The sequence below is a fragment of the Ceratotherium simum genome, chromosome 34, assembly GCF_057802395.1.
Source record: "Ceratotherium simum simum isolate JZ-2026a chromosome 34, ASM5780239v1, whole genome shotgun sequence".
Taxonomy (NCBI): Eukaryota; Metazoa; Chordata; class Mammalia; order Perissodactyla; family Rhinocerotidae; genus Ceratotherium; species Ceratotherium simum.
Window position 1 is genome coordinate 16,555,926 of NC_141933.1, and position 18,553 is coordinate 16,574,478.

Below are 18,553 nucleotides of genomic sequence, written 5' to 3' on the forward strand. Positions count from 1 at the left end.
TCCCTTTATGCATCTGTCTCTTTCTGCCACCATCTTCTCGGTCTCTCTCACTGTTTCTCCGTGTCTCTGTCACTTCCCTTCTGTCCTTGTGGCTCCTTGCCTCCTTGTCTCTCCATCTCTGTGTCTCGTGTCTCTCTTTCCTTGTCTCTGTCTTCCTTTCCACCCTCTTTCATTAGCAGGCTCACAGCCCACTTGCACCCGGACGCTCGGGCGCCCACTTGTTGGTTCCATCTTCTGCCGTTCCCGGGCTCCTAGGCCCTCTCTTGGCACCTAAATTTCCTCTCCCGCCCCTCTCGTGTTCAGGTGAAGTGGGAGCGGAAAGGGGCGTCTCTGGGGCTCCCGTGCCCCTCCCATCTCTAGAAGGCAGGAATAGGCCCTGCGTTTCCCCGGACCCACCCTGCTGAGGACCCGCGCCTGGGAGGAGGGCCTGGAGGGGGCGGCGGGGAGGGAGTGTTGGGGGTAGCAGGGTGGGATTTGGCGTCCTTCCCCGGAATGAGCCGCGGCACAATCTGTCGCTGGATTTGTTTGCCGAGCTGCCTCCGGAGCGCAGTGGGGCTGGCTCCCGGGGAGGGAAATATCACAAGATGCGGAGACAGACGCTGAGGGGCGGGTGGGCGGCGGGCTGACTCAGGTGTGCTGTCATCGGCTCCCTGGGCCCGCGCTCCTCTGAGAGGGGTGGGTGGACCCCGGGCCCCCAACACAGGCGGGCACCCGAAGCTGGGAGGGGAACCCCCATCCTGGAGTGAGCTGCAGGGAAGGGGTGCCCCCGCCAATAATCCTTGGCTCCATGCCTCTCCTTCAAGCCTGGGAGCCCCAAAAGACACCCCAAACTTGGGTGTGCCTAGACGGTCACAAACGACTCTGCTCCTACCCCATTATACAGCTGTCGGCTTCCTATAGTTATCGGCCGACTCACCCCTTTCCCCCACTGGACTGCCAGCTTTGTGAGGGCAGGAAACTCCTCTCGTCCAGCTTTGTGTTCCAGCAGGTGCTCAATGATCCCTTTTGGATGGGTGGATGGCCTGTGGGTGGACGGCTGGTCTCAGTTTGCAGGAAGTACACAATGCATTTGGTTTTCCCTGTAGAGCATGCTGACCCCTTGTTCTTCTCCCTGTGCACATTTGCAGTCCCCCCACCCCCACCCCCACCTCCAGACAGGCAGGGAATTGGAAACAGCTCTCCCTGGAGTCTGAAGACCAGGGTCCTCTAAGTGACCCTAAGCAAGTTACTCCCTTTCCTGGTGCCTCAGTTTCCTCATCTGTACAGTGGGAATATACCACTCTCCCATAAAGGCTTCAGTAAATCTCCAGCCACTCAAGGTATGAGAAAGTGCTTAGTATTATGAAGCTGTGACCGCTGTCTGTGGTGGTAGCTGTTGTCATTGCTGTTTTGGTGGTGATTCTTAAGATCTTTATCCCAGTAGAATCAGATGCCATGTCTGAACATGAGTTGAGATTCTGCGGTTAGCTGTTTTGAGATCTGAGAGAGTAAGCTGATGGCAAAGTGCAACTGAGGGCTATGCTATGGGTCATCTAGTTCCATCCCTGGCTGGACACTTGGCCAAGCTCTGGGGCGGGTACTGGGTCCTCAGTACTTGGCCACAGAGCTGGCCTGCCCTCTGGTGGCTATAGGCGGATCTGCAGCCCCCAGGGAAGCCAGGGATCTCTGGAAATGGGCTGAAGGATGGATTTTCTGTGAGAAGGGGGAGGCTCTGTCGTGTGAACAGTAGGTTTTGGAAAGGAGGTCATGTAGAAGAAGCAGGATATTGGCACGAACTAGAGGAGTCTTGACTTTCTCTATGAGCATCGGTGCTCTAAGAGAGACACTCGAGGCCCCTCTTTTTTTTTTTTTGTGAGGAAGATCAGCCCTGAGCTAACAGCTGTTGCCAGTCCTCCTCTTTTTTGCTGAGGAAGACTGGCCCTGGGCTAACATTTGTGCCCATCTTCCTCTACTTTATATGGGATGCCGCCACAGCATGGCTCGACAAGCAGTGCGTCAGTGCACGCCTGGGATCTGAACCAGCGAACCTGGAGCTGCCGCAGCGGAGCACGTGCACTTAATCACTTGTGCCACCAGGCCAGCCCCCTCTAGGCCCATCTTTCCTCTAGGGGACCCCACCTAGTGAGTCCACAGAAATCCCCTGGTTCTTGTCTTTTTTTTTTTTTGGTGAAGAAGATCAGCCCTGAGCTAACATCCATGCTAATCCTCCTCTTTTTGCTGAGGAAGACCGGCTCTGAGCTAACATCCATTGCCAATCCTCCTCTTTTTTTTTCCCCCAAAGCCCCCAGAGATAGTTGTATGTCATAGCTGCACATCCTTCTGGTTGCTGTATGTGGGAGGCGGCCTCAGCATGGCTGGAGAAGCCGTATGTTGGTGCGCGCCCGGGATCCGAACCCGGGGCCGCCAGTAGCAGAGCGCGCGCACTTAACCGCTAAGCCACGGGGCCGGCCCCTCTGGTTCTTTTCTCCACCTATTTGTCTACCTCACTGAGTGGGATGTTTGGCAGTTAGCGTACGAGGTGGGGTGGCTCAATGGTCAAGAGCACAGGCTTTGACAGGTTTATGCCCTGGCTCTGCCGCTCCCTTAGCTAGGTGACCTTGGGCAAGGTGCTTACCTTTTCTAAGCCTCGGTTTTCTCATCCAGAAAATGGGAGGGAGGCAATATTAGTTCCCAGCTCAAAGGGTTGCTTGAGGATTAAGTGAGATAAAGCGTGAAAGAAGCTGACAGAGTACCTGACCCTGTGCTCAACAAATGCTGATAATATTATTAATTTTCTCTTTTAGCCTAACAAAAACCGGCAGAAATAGGTGTTGTAGTCTAGTGGCAGAAAGCTAGCAATTCAATCTAATTCAATCCTGACCTGAATTAGAAGTCTTCAGTTCTAGCCTGGGCTCTGCCTCCATGGCTGTGTGACCTGGGCCAGACCTCTCTCCTCTCTGGGCTCCGGCTCCCTGTCATTGAAAGGAACATCTTGGACTCGAGGCTCTTGAAAGTCTTACAAAGCCATGACTTCGTGCATCTTTGTTTCTCTGTGGCTCTGTGCAATAATGTGATTTGTAAGAAATATATATTTGGTCATTCAGATGATCAAAATATATTTCTCTTATATATTTAGTCTTTGTCCACAGTTCCTGGCTCACAGCTCCCCAAACCCTTGGAATTTCCTAAGTGTGGAGAGTGATAAAGGTGTATTTTGTTATGTGAATGAGGTGACTTTTGGAAGCACCTAAGGGTGGGGCCTGGTTGCCAGAAGAACCAACCATGTGATTAGAGGGTTGGAACTTTCAATCCCACCACCTGACCTCCAGGGAGGGGAGAGGGTCTGGAGATTGAGTTCAATCACCAATGGCCAATGATTTAATCAAGCATGCCTATGTAATTAAGCTTCTGTAAAACCCCAAAGGGACAGTGTTCAGAAAGCTTCCAGGTTTGTGAACACGTGGAGATGCGGGGAGACTGGTTCGCCTGGAGAGGGCATGGAAGCTCCGCCCTTTCCCCCATACTTTACGCTACGCATCTCTTCCGTCTCATAAAAGGAGTTATATGCTTTTATAATAAACTGATGATCTAGTAAATATAATGTTTCTGTGAGTTCTGTGAGCTGCCTTAGCAAACTAATCAAACCTGAGTGAAGGTCGTGGGAACATTTGATTTATGGCCGGTTGGTCAGAAGTATAGGTGTCAACTCAAATAATCCATAATCAATCTATAAATCAAAATTTGGGGTGAATTTATTATGAGCTAGGTCTGAGGACAATAGCCTGGGGCCTTCCTTCCCCAAGGAAGGAAGCACACCCAAGAAGTGGGGTGTACAGAGTGGTTATATGCTGTCTTGGAACAAAGAGCATATATCACATATGATAGGAATATCTCTTTTACTGCTGTCATGAGATGCTTAGCTGGCACGGCAGGTCAGTGGCCACAAGGTGAGCACAGCAGGTCCCAAATTAATCCTTAGTTTCTAGGAAGAGATGCTTATTCTTAAGGAAATGCCGATATGCACGGGGAAGCTACATCCCTATCTTTAAGGGCATCATTCTGGTCTTTGGGACATTGTAAATGTTTAAAGCAGATGTACAATGCATGCTCAACAGGCCATGTCACGGCCTTTTGGACAAGGTCAGGCTGAACTAGTTTTAAACCAAATGGCTTCCTCATATACTCTAATATATCCTATTGCTTTTCATTTATTTATCACAGGTAACAACTTGGATTTGTGATTGGAGTCTGAAGTCCAAAGAGGGGGTCGTTGGAACCTCCCACCTGTAGCTGGTGGGTCAGAAGCACAGGTAACAACCTGGGTTTGTGACTGGCATCTAAAGTGGGGAGTAAAGGGGCAGTCTTGTAGGACTGAACCTTTAACCTGTGGAATCTGCTGCTATCTCTGTGTAGATAGTATCAGAATTGAGTTGAATTGTAAGACGCCCTGCTGGTATCTGAGAATTGTCTGTTGCTGTGGGGAACTCCCCCACTCCGCATTGGAAATTGGGTCTCAGAACACCCAAAGGGCTCCAGAATTGGAAGCTACCGAAAATGGAGCCTCACAGCTGGATCCCATGCTGCCCCCACCTTCTCAGCCCTGAGAGTGTGATGAGAGCCTCAGGGGGAAATCAGAATTTCTAGGGATTCCCCTAGGCCCCAGTCTGGGCTCCTCAGCCCTGCTGTTGGCTACCAGGCCTGCCGCTGAGCCTGTCAGTGACTGCATGCATACTTTGGGGGGAGGGGGCAGGTGTGCACTTGTCACCCAAAACCTTTCCCACAGTGAGCTCTGTGTTCCACTGTGCCTGGCCGGATGGGGACAGGGCTCCTTTCCAAGTCCTTTCTAAAATACTGAAGAAAACCTAAACTAGACTAGTTTAGAAGTCAATGGTTGTCAGACGGTGCTTCCTCCTTGCCTGCTTAGTTTCTAGGGTCTCTGTCCATTTACATTATTTATAATAACTGGCACTTATTAACCACTGACTTCATGTCACGAACATATGTGTATTGGCTCATTTAACGTTCAGAGCAGCTCTATGGGGGAGGGTCTATTAATATTGCTTTTTTACAGATGGAGAAACACACTCTGAGAGGTGGTACTGCCTGTAGATGTGAGGAAGAAGGGTCTTGCCCTGGACCCCATGCTTTAGAGGGTTTAGTCTTGCTCCAGCCAGCATTCCTCTATGGGGCAAAAAGTCCCTGAGACCAAGGGGATGAGCCCTCTGGGAGTCTGATTCCCCATCTAGACCACACCTTGGTTATCCAGGACCCTGGAATCTCTTGCTCAAATGGCCCAAGTCTACTGCCAGGGTCTCTGTGAGCATCTCTTCCCATCTACCTTCCTGCCAGCATGTGCACCCCTAGCTCAAGGGTGGCCGAGGGGCAGCTGTTTGGAGGGTGTGTGATTGGAGCTTAGACATGTGGGTGGGATAGTCTCATGCGTGTAGGTGAGGCCCCTTCTTGTTTGGGATGGAGCTGTGTTTGGGAGGAGAAGAGGAGACGGCTGTATTTCTGTATAGAACCCTAAGGAGTGAGAGCATTCTAAATTTGAACCTCGATTTCCAATGTCAGGTTCCTCTGAAGAACCCAAATGAAGAACGCTGGTGTGGTGGGAGGCTAGGGGGACCTTGCGGGCAGGGCAGAAACCTCCCAGCCTATAGCACCAGCGCCTCCACTTGCAGTACGGCTGTGGCCCCGCAAATGTTAGGGGCAGCCCTGCCCAGAGGCCACAGGACTTCACCAAAGGTAGCGTGACTAGAAAGGTGGAGCCAGGCTCTGAATCCAAGTCTGTGTGAATCTTTCCTTCTTTCATGAAGCTCCATGCCAGTCTTAACCAAAAGTCAGAATTTTGGCTCCCTGGATGTCCATTGGTTAGAAAGTTGGGTCCCATTGTGTCTGCCGGAGTTCCCTTCCCGGTGAAGACAGCCTCTCTTTCTCACTAGACTGTGCACTTGCTGAGTGTGGGATCCGTGTTTTCTTCGACTTTGTTTATTTCGTGCACCTGGCACAGCCCTGGCCCAGAGTAGGCACTCGGCACATGTTGCTGACCTGTTAGATTCCTGGTCTGATAGACAATCTTAGTGCCAGGTGCTGCGGGTGCTGTTGACGTCCAGCAGAGGGTGGCGGGAGTTTGGGATGGAGAGTGGGTGTGGTGAAGTATTGGGGAAACCCTGCCTGAGAGTGGCTGTTAGATGAGTGGCTTTAGACTCTATTAGTCTGGGAACCCTTATTATGGGGCCAAAGACTCTGATGATTCCCTTCCCTCTTGCACTAATTCCCCAACTCCTCCCCTACCTCTTTGGTGACACCAGATAAGGAAGGGGCTTATGGCATCGTCTTGCTGCATGACCCTCCACGGCCAGCACTTTTCTCATTTATACCGTGAATGGACAGGACAGAACAATCCCTTTCCTCTCAGATTCTGTGGGATGAAGCCACTGAATTTGCAGGGGAGAGTGTGTACACGTGGGGGCATTGTGCGAGGCAAGGCGAAGAGCCACCAGCTCTAGTACAGGGGATGTGGACCCTCCTGCCCATTCCCACTGCCACAGCAGTTCAGGCCCCCGCTACAGGGTTGATTGCAGTAGCCTGCTGACAGATTTCTCTGTCTCTCAGCCCATTTTCCTCAACTAATCTCAAAATTAATCTTCCCAAGGTGTAGTTTTGATCACGGGCCCTCCTGCTCAGAAGCCTCCAATGGCCAAATCGGGCTGGCAAATGATTAATCCTGATCAAGTATAGGGGCTAGCCCGGTGGCACAGTGGTTAAGTTCAGCATGCTCCCCTTCGGCAGCCCGGGGTTCACATGTTCAGACCCTGGGTGCGGACCTATACCAGTCATCAAGCCATGCTGTGGTGGCATCCCACATACAAAATAGAGGAAGACGGGCACAGATGTTAGCTCAGGGCCACTCTCCCTCCAGCAAAAAGAGGAAGATTGGCAACAGGTGTTGGCTCAGGGCCAATCTTCCTCACCCCCCCCCCCCCCAAAATACCAATCATGTATAAAGGGCTCAAATTGATAAGAAAAGGCTCAAGACTTCAACAGATAAACAGGTGAAGGATGTGAACAACTACTTCACCCAAGAGGATAAGCAGAGAGTAAACAAGTATTTGGAAAACAGTTCAGCTGTTAGTGATCAAACAGATGGAAATGAAAGCAGAATCAGGATAGTGTTTCATACTTATGAAATTAGCAGAATTTACAAACACTGTCACCCAGAGCTGGCAAGGTTGGATGAAGTCTGTGCTCCTACATCTCTGGAAGCAGTGTGCAAAGCTCTGGAAACAATCTAGTAAAATCTAACAAGAGCCTTGAAAATATTGATACATTTTGACCCATTAATCTCACTTCTGGGAATTGATCTTAAGAACATGATTCAGTAGACGGAAAAAGCTCCAGGCATGCTACTGGCATTATCCTCCTACCTTTCTCCAGGCAGTGAGATAGTTAAGAAAACCATGGCTAATCTAGTCAATGCAATATTATGCAGCCACCAAAATGATAATTATAAAGAATATGCAGAAGCATGGAAACTGTTTATAACATCATGTTTGTTGAGAAAAAGCAGGATATAAAATTTTCATGAACACTGTGATTGCAACCTCGAGCAGTAAGTATTCATGTTGACAAAGTCTAGAGAAGTATATGCAAAAATGAAAATTAGTTAAGGTTGGGAGAATGACGGGTGGTTTTCCTTTTTGTTTTAGAATCTTCCTTATTATCGTTGTTGAAATACTGTTTTCACAATGGAATGAGTTCTATAAAAACTAAACCTCTTTTACTGCTTATAGAATAAAGTCAAACTCTTTAGCCAACGCTCGCTATAATAATTACAGTGATCCCACTTGTTGGGTGTTTACAACATTCCAGGCAGGGAGGTGAGCGAGTCGTGCGTGTGATTTCATTGAATCTTCACGACAACTCTGTGAGTAAAAACTAATATGATTCCCATTTTACAAATTAGGAACCTGTGATCCAGCGAGGTTAGCCCTCCTGTCTCACTTTACGCAGTTAAGTGGCAGAGCTGGGGTTCAACCCAAGCTGTCTGATTCCAGAATTTGTGCTGAATTCCATGATTGGCTTTGCATGTCAATGTTTAAAGAACTTCAGTGGTTAATGTACCACCATCATGATTGTTGGGATAACTGTGGCTCACATATTGTGTACTATGATACTTAATTTTTGTGTGTGTGTATGAGGAGGATTAGCCGTGAGCTAACATCCCTTGCCAATCCTCCTCTTTTTGCTGAGGAAGATTGGCAGTGGGCCAACATCTGTGCCCATCTTCCTCTACTTTATATGGGATGCCACCACAGCATGGCTTGATAAGCCGTGTGTCAATCTGTGCCTGGGATCCGAACCTGCAAACCCCGGGCTGCCAAAGCGGAGCACACGAACTTAACAGCTGTGCCACCAGGCCGGCCCCTATGATGCTTAATTTTAAAATTTAAATTAACTCGCTTTTGAAACATTTGAATATCTACTCTAGCATTATCCTAAGCAAGAATTCCCTTGGAATCATCTGTAAAATGTGTTGGTTATATTTTTCAATGTATAATAAAATAAAAAACATTAATAATATTAAAAAAGTTGCCTAAGTTCATCTTGTATAACCCTCTCCAGGAAAAACAGAACTATCTTATGCCACCGTCCCAATCTCCCATTCCAGTCTTACTTCCTCAACACTTCCTGCCCTTTCAGCCACATCCATTCTGGGAGGCCTGAACTCACTCAGCCACATCCCTTCTTTGGACTCTCCCAGCCCCTGCCAGCTGGGTGCATTCAGACCTGCCTTGTGTCTCCTCCTTGCCCCAGGCTCAGGGCTTCCCCAGGTCTTGCCTGAGCCAAATCCAGATCAAAGCCATTAATGGACAAAGAGGATGCTCAGGTTCAGAAGGCTGCCCACTACAATAATTAATTCCCATTTATTAAGCTCCTACTGTGCGCCAGTGTTTTGTACTGGTTGCAGCCTATGAATAAGCAATGTTGTGGTTGGACCAGCCCTTGTGGGTCTTATTATGATTGCAAGACATCCTTCAGTAACCATCAGGAAACTTTGAAAAAATAAAGGTGTATAACTTACAGAGCTTGGAAATTACACAGCACACCTGGGGCCACACAGCGAGGTAGTGGGTAGAAAGAGAGAGAGTGTGGACCTGAGGGTTCTGCTTCTATTGGGGCCTGGGGTGGGGGCCTAGGGTTTCCTGTGCTCATTCTTTATTGGTGAATTTAAAACATAAGAGTGGGAATATAAAGTATGGGAAGAGGAAAAACAAGGGCCCAAATGCTCAGTTATCAAAATCAACCAAGATCTCTAAAACAAAGGAGCCTCAGTGGGGGAGGCGGCCTGGCTGTATCTAGTCATGTGGCTGGCGGTGTGTTTATTCAAGATAGCTACTGCTGAAATGGATGCCTCAGCAATGAAAGCTTAAGTCAGGCACTTGCGTGACAAAAAAGAAAAAAAACTGCCAGGGCTTACACTACAGCCAGGCAATAATACTAGAAGCTTTAAATACATTATCTCAATTGGCTCTTTTATTTTTTCCATCTCTGGGCCAAAGTATATACATTAGACAGGTCTTTTTATTTTGTCGTGGTAAGGACACTTAACATGAGATCTGCCCTCTTGACAGATGCTTAAGGGTCCAATGCAGTGTCATTATCTATAGGCACAATGTCGTACAGCAGATCTCTAGAACTGATTCATCTTGCATAACTGAAACTTTATTATTGACTCTTTATAATGACCCTGTGAAGTGGATATGATTTTTATTTTCTGCTTTATATGTTAGGAAACTGAGGCCCACGGGGGTTAAGGCATTTGTTCAAGTCACACACACACAGTGAGTAAGTAACAGAGCCCAGATTCAAGTCTAGAACGGTTTCACCCGAACGTCCTTGATCTTACCACTCTGCTCTCAGTCTTATTAATGATGAGGATCATATATTATCATATTACATCTCCCTCTTCCAGGCCCTCCAAAGTGGGCTTATGAATTTCTTGCTTCTGCAGGGCGTGGGGAAAAGAGGCACTCATTCATTATGTGTGGGAGTCTTAATTGGTACGACCACTTTGGAAGACAATTTGACAACAGCTATTAAATTTATTTTTTTGTTATTTATTTATTTATTTTTTGTGAGGAAGATCAGCCCTGAGCTAACGTCCATGCTAATCCTCCTCTTTTTTTGCTGAGGAAGACTGGCTCTGAGCTAACATCTATTGCCAATCCTCCTCCTTTTTTTGTTCCCCCAAAGCCCCAGTAGATAGTTGTACGTCATAGTTGCACCTCCTTCTAGTTGCTGTATGTGGGATGTGGCCTCAGCATGGCCGGAGAAGCGGTGAATCGGTGCGCGCCCGGGATCCGAACCCTGGGCCGCCAGTATCGGAGCGCGCGCACTTAACCACTAAGCCACGGGGCCGGCCCCAAGACATCTGTAGATTGATAGTCAATGCAGTCTTATTTATAGTCGCGTATGATGTAGGAGACACACCCTAAATATCATCAATAGGGTATTGGTTACACAAATTTTAATACATCCATATACAGCCATTAAAAAGAACAAGAAAGTCTATATGTTCTTATATGGACAATATCAAAGATACTAAGATAACATAGCAAGGTGCAGAACAATGTACTAGTATGTTACCATTTGTGTCAAAACCTTGTGGGATGAAATAAACATAATTATACACACATATACTGATACATGGGTAGACTGTCTTCTGGAAGGACGTAAACAGAGGAGGTAACAGTAGCCCAGATTTTTCCCCAGGATTTTGTATTGGAAGGACTCTTGACGAGCTGAGAGGGAAGTGCTGGTTTTTCAGCAGTGGCTTTCCAGCCAGCAGACTCTACTGGAGTCTCAGGGTAATTTGAGGGGCTTAGGGATGTGAGTAATAGAGATCTTCACACCTCCATGCCCGCAACAGCCACCCCTAGGCACGCTCCTGATCATGGGAGACATTTTTTACTATGTAACCTTTTGTGCTGTTTGTTTTAAAAAACCGTATGCATGTATTACCTTCTTAATAAATTAAAATGTAAAAAAGAATTTCCTGCCTGAGGCAAGGTCCACCTAAGAAACGTGGGCTACCCAGGCTGCAGGTGAGTATCAGCATCAGTGGACCCAGGTGGGAGGAGTTGAGATGTCAGCGCCCGAACACCTCTTCCACAGCACATGCAGGACCTGGGGACGCTCTCTCTTCATCTCTTTTCAGTGGAAGATTTTATCCTCTCACTTCTCTGACCAGCAGCTGGTGATTGCTTCAGAGGCAGGTTTTCGGTCAAGACATATTTCAGTAGCTTCGCTGAACCCAAGTTGGTTCACCTCTCTGGGACTTTGTTTCCTTGTTTCTAAGATGGGGCTAATATATACTTCACAGGGTGGTTGTGGGAGTAGAGGAGCTGGTGCTGGTGGGCACATAGAGATAGGACAGGATGTGGGGAGACCCCTCCATGACCTTGGCAAAAAGGGAAAAGCGGACTCCTGAGGGGTCAAACCAGCACACAGTGAGACCAGAAGGAATGCCCCTCATCAGTTAGAGCACTTTGGAGGTGCAAGTTGTAGAAAACCCCACCCAAACTGGCTTAAGCGTGACTCCTTGTCCATCTTCAGGAGGAGAAAGCAGGCCCTCCGCAGGCATGGGATAAAAGTCTTTCCCTTCTCTCTGGGATGTCTTAGGTCAAAACCCATCTGAGACAAATAATTGTCATCTGGAGTTTAATATATACTGATTGACTTATGTTGGGGTTCCCAAATTAGTCTCTGGCAAGGAGGGTGATACCACCATGTTTATCATGGACTCATCAAGACAGCCCTGCAGATAGGATCAAACCCTGAGCCATATTATTGCTGAACAGATGGGAGAGGGGAAGAGATGTTTGGAGGGAGGGGTTCAACTACAAGGACCATCACAGCCCCCTAGGTCCAGGTAACAATGTCTTGACTGGACACTAAGCATAGCTAAAGAAAGACTGTCCACCAATTCATCCATCCATTCATCTGCTTAAGAATTTATTAAATGACTACTGGGTGCCAAGCACGGGATGCCAGGGCTAGAAATTTAGCAGTGACGGCAGCTGTCTGCCAAGCCCTGGCTTCCTTCAAGGCTCGCCTTTTCGGTGAGGCTCCCTGACTTAATCCTGCACCTCATGCTCCCACCTGGCACTCACCTCCACCCACACCTGGTCTACTTTTTCTTTTTTTTGCACAGCGTACTCAGTTATTTACTTATTAGGTTATTGTTTATTGTCTCTCTCTTCCTAGAATGTAAACTCCATGAGAATAGGGATTTTTTGTCTTTTTTCGCGGGTGTATCTGCAGCCCCAGGCACCCAGTGGTCACCCAATAAATGGTTGTTGGATAAATGACTAAAGGTCACTGCCCACATTGTGTGCTGGTGTTTACACACTCCAGAGGTAGGGGCAGAACATGGAAATCAAATAATTCCAAACACAAATATGTAATTATAAGCAGGGATAAATTCTGTGATGAAAGAGTACAGGCCACAGGGAGAGCATTTGCGCCCGTCTGGAAATTGGGGATAGTGTGCTTTAGGAGGTGACATTTGAGCCACGCTTTCAAGGATGTGTAGGAGTTGGCTAGGAGTGAGGCAGTGAGGGACAGAGCAGAGGGCTTCTTGCAAGAGCTGGGCTGGGCACAGCCCAGTGGATTCTTTGCAGAGTAGTGAGGAGAAGCAAGGCCCAGGAGCACTGCAGCCTGTCCCAGGTTTCAGATCACTTTAACAAAGGGAGATCAACAGCTTCTCCTGGGGCCCTGGGAGCTCAGCGCTAATGCACAGGCAGCCATGAGGTGCTGGGGCCCAGGCAGCCTGCCTCAGGGGTAATGAGTGGCTCTACCTCTGCCTCCACCGTTACCTGGCACTCCTTGTGCCCCAGGATCTCAGCACCCGAGCGACTCCCAGCCAGAGGCCCTCACTCAGTGCCAGTGCTCTTGGGCCTGCCTCCTGCAATGATGGTGATGACGGAGGCACAGAGGACAGCGCTGTGTGGATTCAGAGCAAGGGTTTCCAAATCTCAAGCAATGCTCCCAGAGTTCTTGGAGGGAGCTCAGTGCAATTTCATTCCAATTTCAGGTTGAAGAGGGGGCTCAGAGGAGGAGTGACTTATTCAAGGATACACAGTGAGAGTGTCTCAGAGCTAGAGGGAGGCTTGTGGGCAAAGGGTGGCCATCAGGGGCTTGGACGAAGATCATAATGACCTTTGACTCCCAGGCCTCAATTCTGTAGACTTAGTGGGGGCAAAGCCCCCAAAGTGCACCCCTGATAGGGTGTCCTGTGCATCTTGCAGCCATTGTTGTTCACTCGCTCGCTGCTGCTCTCTGCCCCTTCTCACCAGGGCGGATCTCCTAGCTGCCTCCTGTCCTGGCTCAGAGGGGAAGGTTCTCTTCGTACTGATGCTAAAGCTCTTTAGTAGAAGTCCCAAGGCAGTTTGTTCTTTCCTTTTTCTTGGAGTCGCCTCTCTTGAACATCAGGACAAGGGACTGAGGTCTAGGTCTGAAAACAGCCCAGACTTTGTGTCTTTCTCAAAGACATTCGTCAAGCCAGTGCCCCCAGGAGCAGTTCCAGGCATCCCCAGTCTGGCATCAGGGGCACTTTCCAGCCTCCCTGGGCACTCCTCCCGAGTGTGAGGCAGCCTTGGTCCCATCTCCTTTCTGATCATTTTAACCCCAGAGTCTTGTAGCCTAACCTGGATCCTTCACAGCTCTGGCCCTTGCAGTCTGCCATCCCAGAGAACCGTAGGTGTATATGCCAGTGATGTACACCACCCCTGAGACATCCCGGATCCTCTGTGGACGCAACCCATCAGCAGGACTGCATATAGACCAAGCCATGCACAGACCTCAGAGGGAGTCACTTCGCTCACATTGCCTTTTCTGGACCAATCCACCTGCCCTGCTTTTCGGAGCCCCATTTGTCAGCGTCCCTCCAATCCATCACGGACCGCTTTGTTTCCAGATTTGACTTCAGGTCTCTCCTTTGCACCTTAGGATGGCTTAAAGGCTGACCCTGTCAGGAGAGGAAAGAAACTCTGGTGAGCCCGACTTTGAGGTGCATGAGTTGGAAGATGTGTCAGGTCAGCTACAACTAGCCCAAGCCACAGTGTATGGAGGGCTGTGTGAGCTGGTGGAAGACTGGTGATGGGGGCAGAGAGTGCAGGAGGGCATCTTTCCTCCCTTGGTCCAGGCTCTCTGGCTGCCCTGGCTGTCTGGCTTTGGGAGATGGAAGGGAGGTTCTGTGGCTGACTTGTCACCTGGTGGCAAGGAGAGATTGCACAGACAGCACACTTAGCCTGCGTCTGCTCTTCCAGAAGCCTCAGATTGCCAAATGGAGTCTGAGCATCACCGCCACACCCCTGCCTCTCTCCCCTACTCAGGTGCTGGGCCTGAGCCTAATCACTTAACTTGTCAATGGCACCTCCTCGATGTCACTTCCCCTGAGCCCAGACACTTATCAGATGTGGGCTGATGAACAGCTGATAGCATCTCTGCATTACCTCTGGGAGGTATCTGCTTCTCACTAGGGACTCTGAAACCACACCCTTCCCTGAGGACTCTGCTGCGTCCTTTCTGGCTGGCGGGGCAGATGCTCAGAGAGGGCTTGGGGAAGCGCTTTGTTTGGCAGATTGTAGAGAATTATGTAAATACGAGTGATTATTCTGTCTCTTCCCTATCCTCCATCAGGAAACAGCATCCTACGGCCCTTGTTCAGCTGTGAAGGATGGAAACTGAGGCTTGGGAGGGGCGTTAGTGACTTGAGCACATGTTGGTGCCGTCTCCTCCACAGGTATCTCTGTGTTTTAAATAGGGGGAAAGGGAATTATGCTCATTTTGAGCTATGTGGAAACTTGGGCCATTTGCGTCTAGGACTCTTATGACCTTCAAGTGCTTTCCCCAGGGAGGATGCCCCTCCCCTCAGGGAGCAAAAATCTCCAGTCCCTGAAAGACTCAGCTTCTCATGTGGAGAAAAGGGAACCCTCGTATACTGCTGGTGAGGATGTAAATTGGTGCAGCCACTATGGAAAACAGTAATGAGGTTCCTCAAAAAGTTAAAAACAGAACTACCATATGATCCAGCTATTCCGCTGCTGGATATTTATCCAAAGAACATGAAAACACTAATTTGAAAAGATATATGCACCCCTGTGTTCACTGCAGCATTATTTACAATAGCCAAACATGGAAATGACTAAGTGCCCATCAGTGGATGAATGGATAAAGAGGATATAGTCTATATTTGTGTGTGTGTGTGTGTGTATATATAATAGAATACTACTCAGCCATAAAAAAGTTGAAATCATATCATTTGTGACAACATGGATGAAACTTGAGGGTATTATGTTAAGCAAAATAAGTCAGAGAAAGACAAATACTGTATGATTTCACTCATATGTGGAAGATAAACACATAGATACAGAGAACAGATTGGTGGTGACAAGGTGTAAGGAGGGTGGGGGGAGGGTGAAAAAGGTAAAGGGGAACATGCGTATGATGACGGGTGGCAAGTAAGCTTTTGGTGGTGAACACGATGCAGTCTATACAGAAGTGGAAATATAATGATGTACACCTGAAATGTATATTATGTTATAGATCAACGTTACCTCAATAGAAAAAGAGAAAGACTCAGGCTCTCAAGATGGAGGCAGCTGTGCTGGGGCTCTTCACACCAGGAGAGGGTGGCTGAGTGGTGTTTGGGATGTGGGAAAATGTCATGAAAACAGAGAAGCTCCAATTCCCAGCAGTTCCCAAAGGAATAGTCTGTGGACGTGGGAAACCATTAAGCTACTTGGCATCTTAAAACCAAGAGCAATTCAACTTCAGAGATTGTTAATACACCTTCTGATGCCGTTACTAGGAAGAAGCTTTGTTTGATTAAGTCCCACGCTCGGGGTGACTTTATGAACAGGAATTTGCTTTTTCAAATCCCAGAGATATAGGGTTAAAGTTGGAGGTTGTCTCTCCTTGAAAAAGTTGGTTTAGAATGAATTCAAGGATGACTGATTATACAGAATGGGGAGCAAATTCAAAAAGAAATGAGGCAGAGGGCAGAGTTTTCCCCAGAGTGGTCCTTGGACCTCATCAGAATCATGAGGTACCTCTGGAGGGCGGGGCCCAGGAATCTGCATTTCATTTTCAATGACGATATATCATACATACAGTAAAGGGTCCAATGAATTGTATAAATATGCAGCTCAGTGAGTTTTTACATGTAAATAGAGCTGTACAACTACCACCAAGATTAAGACAGAACACTTCCAGGTGCCCCAAGGCTCCATCATGCTTCTTCCCACTAGAGGTAATTAACCCGCCTTTCCCCTTCCGGTAGTAATCAACTGCTATTCTGATTTTTATCACTATCAATTGGTTTTGCCCATTCATGAACTTCACACAAATAGAATTGTACATTGTATACTCATTTGTGTCTGATTTCTTCTGCTCAATGTCATGTCTGTGAAATTAATCCAAGCTGTGTGCACCAATGGTTTGTTCTTTTTATTGCAGAGCAGTATTCCATAGTATGAATACAGGACAGTTTGCTTATCCATATTTCTATTGATAGGCATTTGAGCTGTTTCCAGTTTTTGGCTATTATGAATAGAGCTGCTATGAACATTCTTGTAAACGTCTTTTGGTGAACATATGCACTCATTTCTCTTGGGTAAGTATCTAAGGTGGAATTGCCTGATCGTAGGGTAGGTCTGGTGGCTTGGTAATGTGGCGACTTGTCTAGGCTGAATTTCCTTTCTTGTGCGTTTCTGGTTAGGGTGGGCCATGAGGGAGACTCTTGAGGGGATTCAGAGGCCAGAAGGGAAGAAGCAGCCATTTTGTAGCTCACACATATGGCTGATCTGCTGACACATCTTGTTGGTAGGAAATAGCAGCTGGTTCCTCCTCTGGCTTCTCCTGAGCCAGGTGTGTGTGTGTTTAGCTTTGTGGTGAAAGATCTGGATTTCTGCAAACACTCGCATCATCCACAACAGAGGCAACCAAAACTGACACGAGTTTCAGGGATTCAGTCCATCCTTGTGGGGTTCCAGTTAGGGCTTCTGGGGTCCAGCCTGTTCTTGATCTTCTCTGCTCTGCATCCACCTTCCCTTCCTGACTACCTGACCTGTGGAATTCAAGCCCAGACATGAGATGCAAAGACGACAGCCTTGCAAGACTGCTTAACCATCCCTCACATTGAGTTAGGTCAATTTCCTATGACAAATCCATATGTATAGTGGTTCTGATCACTGGTTGAACCTGGCTGATACCATATGTATTTGTGTAACTCAATTAGAAATTGCCAAAGACTTTTCCAAACTGGCTGTTCCTAATTACTCCCTCCAGTTGTTTTGTGTCCTCCCCAGACATTGATATTTTCATCCTGTTAGATTTTACCCATTCTGGTGGGTGAATATCTGCATTTTTAAACCAGCTCTCTTTGGGATTCTTATGAAGGATAAAGGGTAAGAAACTGGTCTGGGGATTTGATTTTGAATGAGATCTTCACCACTTACTGGCTGTATGATCTTAGTTGACGTTTTATTTCTCTGGGCTTCAGTTTTTTCATCTATAAAATGAATTATTAATCATCGCTAACAAGTATTGAGTGCTTACCAGATGCCAGACACTGTTCTAAGCACTTTGAGTGTATTAACTCATTGAATTCTCTCAACAAATGATGAGGTGCGTGCTTTTATTATCTCTAATTTAGAGATGGGGAAACTGACTTCCCAGGATCCGGGCACAGGCAGCCGTGCTTCCCTGTTTTCTCCCATCTGCCGTCCCTCCATTGCAAGGCAGTGTGGAGACGAAGTGATGACATGGAAATGAAGGTTCTGCAAAGGGCAGTACAGCTAGTACGTATTGATTCTTCTTCTCCAGCGAGTCACAATGGGAAATTGCCTTTCAGTTCTATCAAATATGCAGAAATTAATCTAAGCAAAGAAGGAAACAAAAAAGCCAGCCATGAGCATGATAATGCAGTCAGAAAGGTAAGGTCTTCCTAGGATCTAGAGAAATCCAGTACTATCCAGAGAAGAGGACACCTGTATGGCTCCCTGCTTTGGATATTCTGGCCCCTTGGCAGTAGGAGGCTTTAGAGGGGTGTGTCAGGCTTCACCAAAGTGTCAATCCATCAACTCCCTTCACTCTGACTTTGTACCAAGCAAAGAACCTTCTGGTATTGATTTCCTTTCCCAAAAGTCTATCCTTCCTGAAAGAGATTTTGCTGACCAGTCAGCCTCAGGATTCCCATCTGCTGGGTGGTTTCATTTCTCAGTGTAAATTAATAAATTGCATTTCAGGTTTATCAATCAGTCTCTTGTGAGTTTGTTTAGTATAGGTCGTTTCCCTCACACCTAATCAAAACAACTAAATTCCCAGGGAGAGACTGGGGAGGAAATACCATCAGGGAAATATAAGAGAGTTGTCCAAAGAGTAGTATGAAAAGGTATGCTGCGAGACCGAAGAGAACAGAGAGAGGACTTCTGTGTGGAGGAGGGGAACATCAAGGAAGGCTTCCTGGAGGAGAATGACATTGGCACAGGAAGAGGGACACTACAGC

General features: G+C 47.6%; 1 protein-coding gene across 1 annotated transcript in view; it reads left to right on the forward strand.

The window, feature by feature from the left end:
• The first annotated feature begins 4,198 nt into the window (after positions 1–4,198).
• Positions 4,199–18,553, forward strand: part of SLC43A3 (solute carrier family 43 member 3) — a 38,970-nt gene continuing 24,615 nt past the window's right edge. Inside the window, exon 1 of the mRNA XM_004437363.3 lies at positions 4,199–4,289. The gene's annotated coding sequence lies outside the window, so the exon portion shown is untranslated. The remainder of the gene's footprint in view (positions 4,290–18,553) is intronic.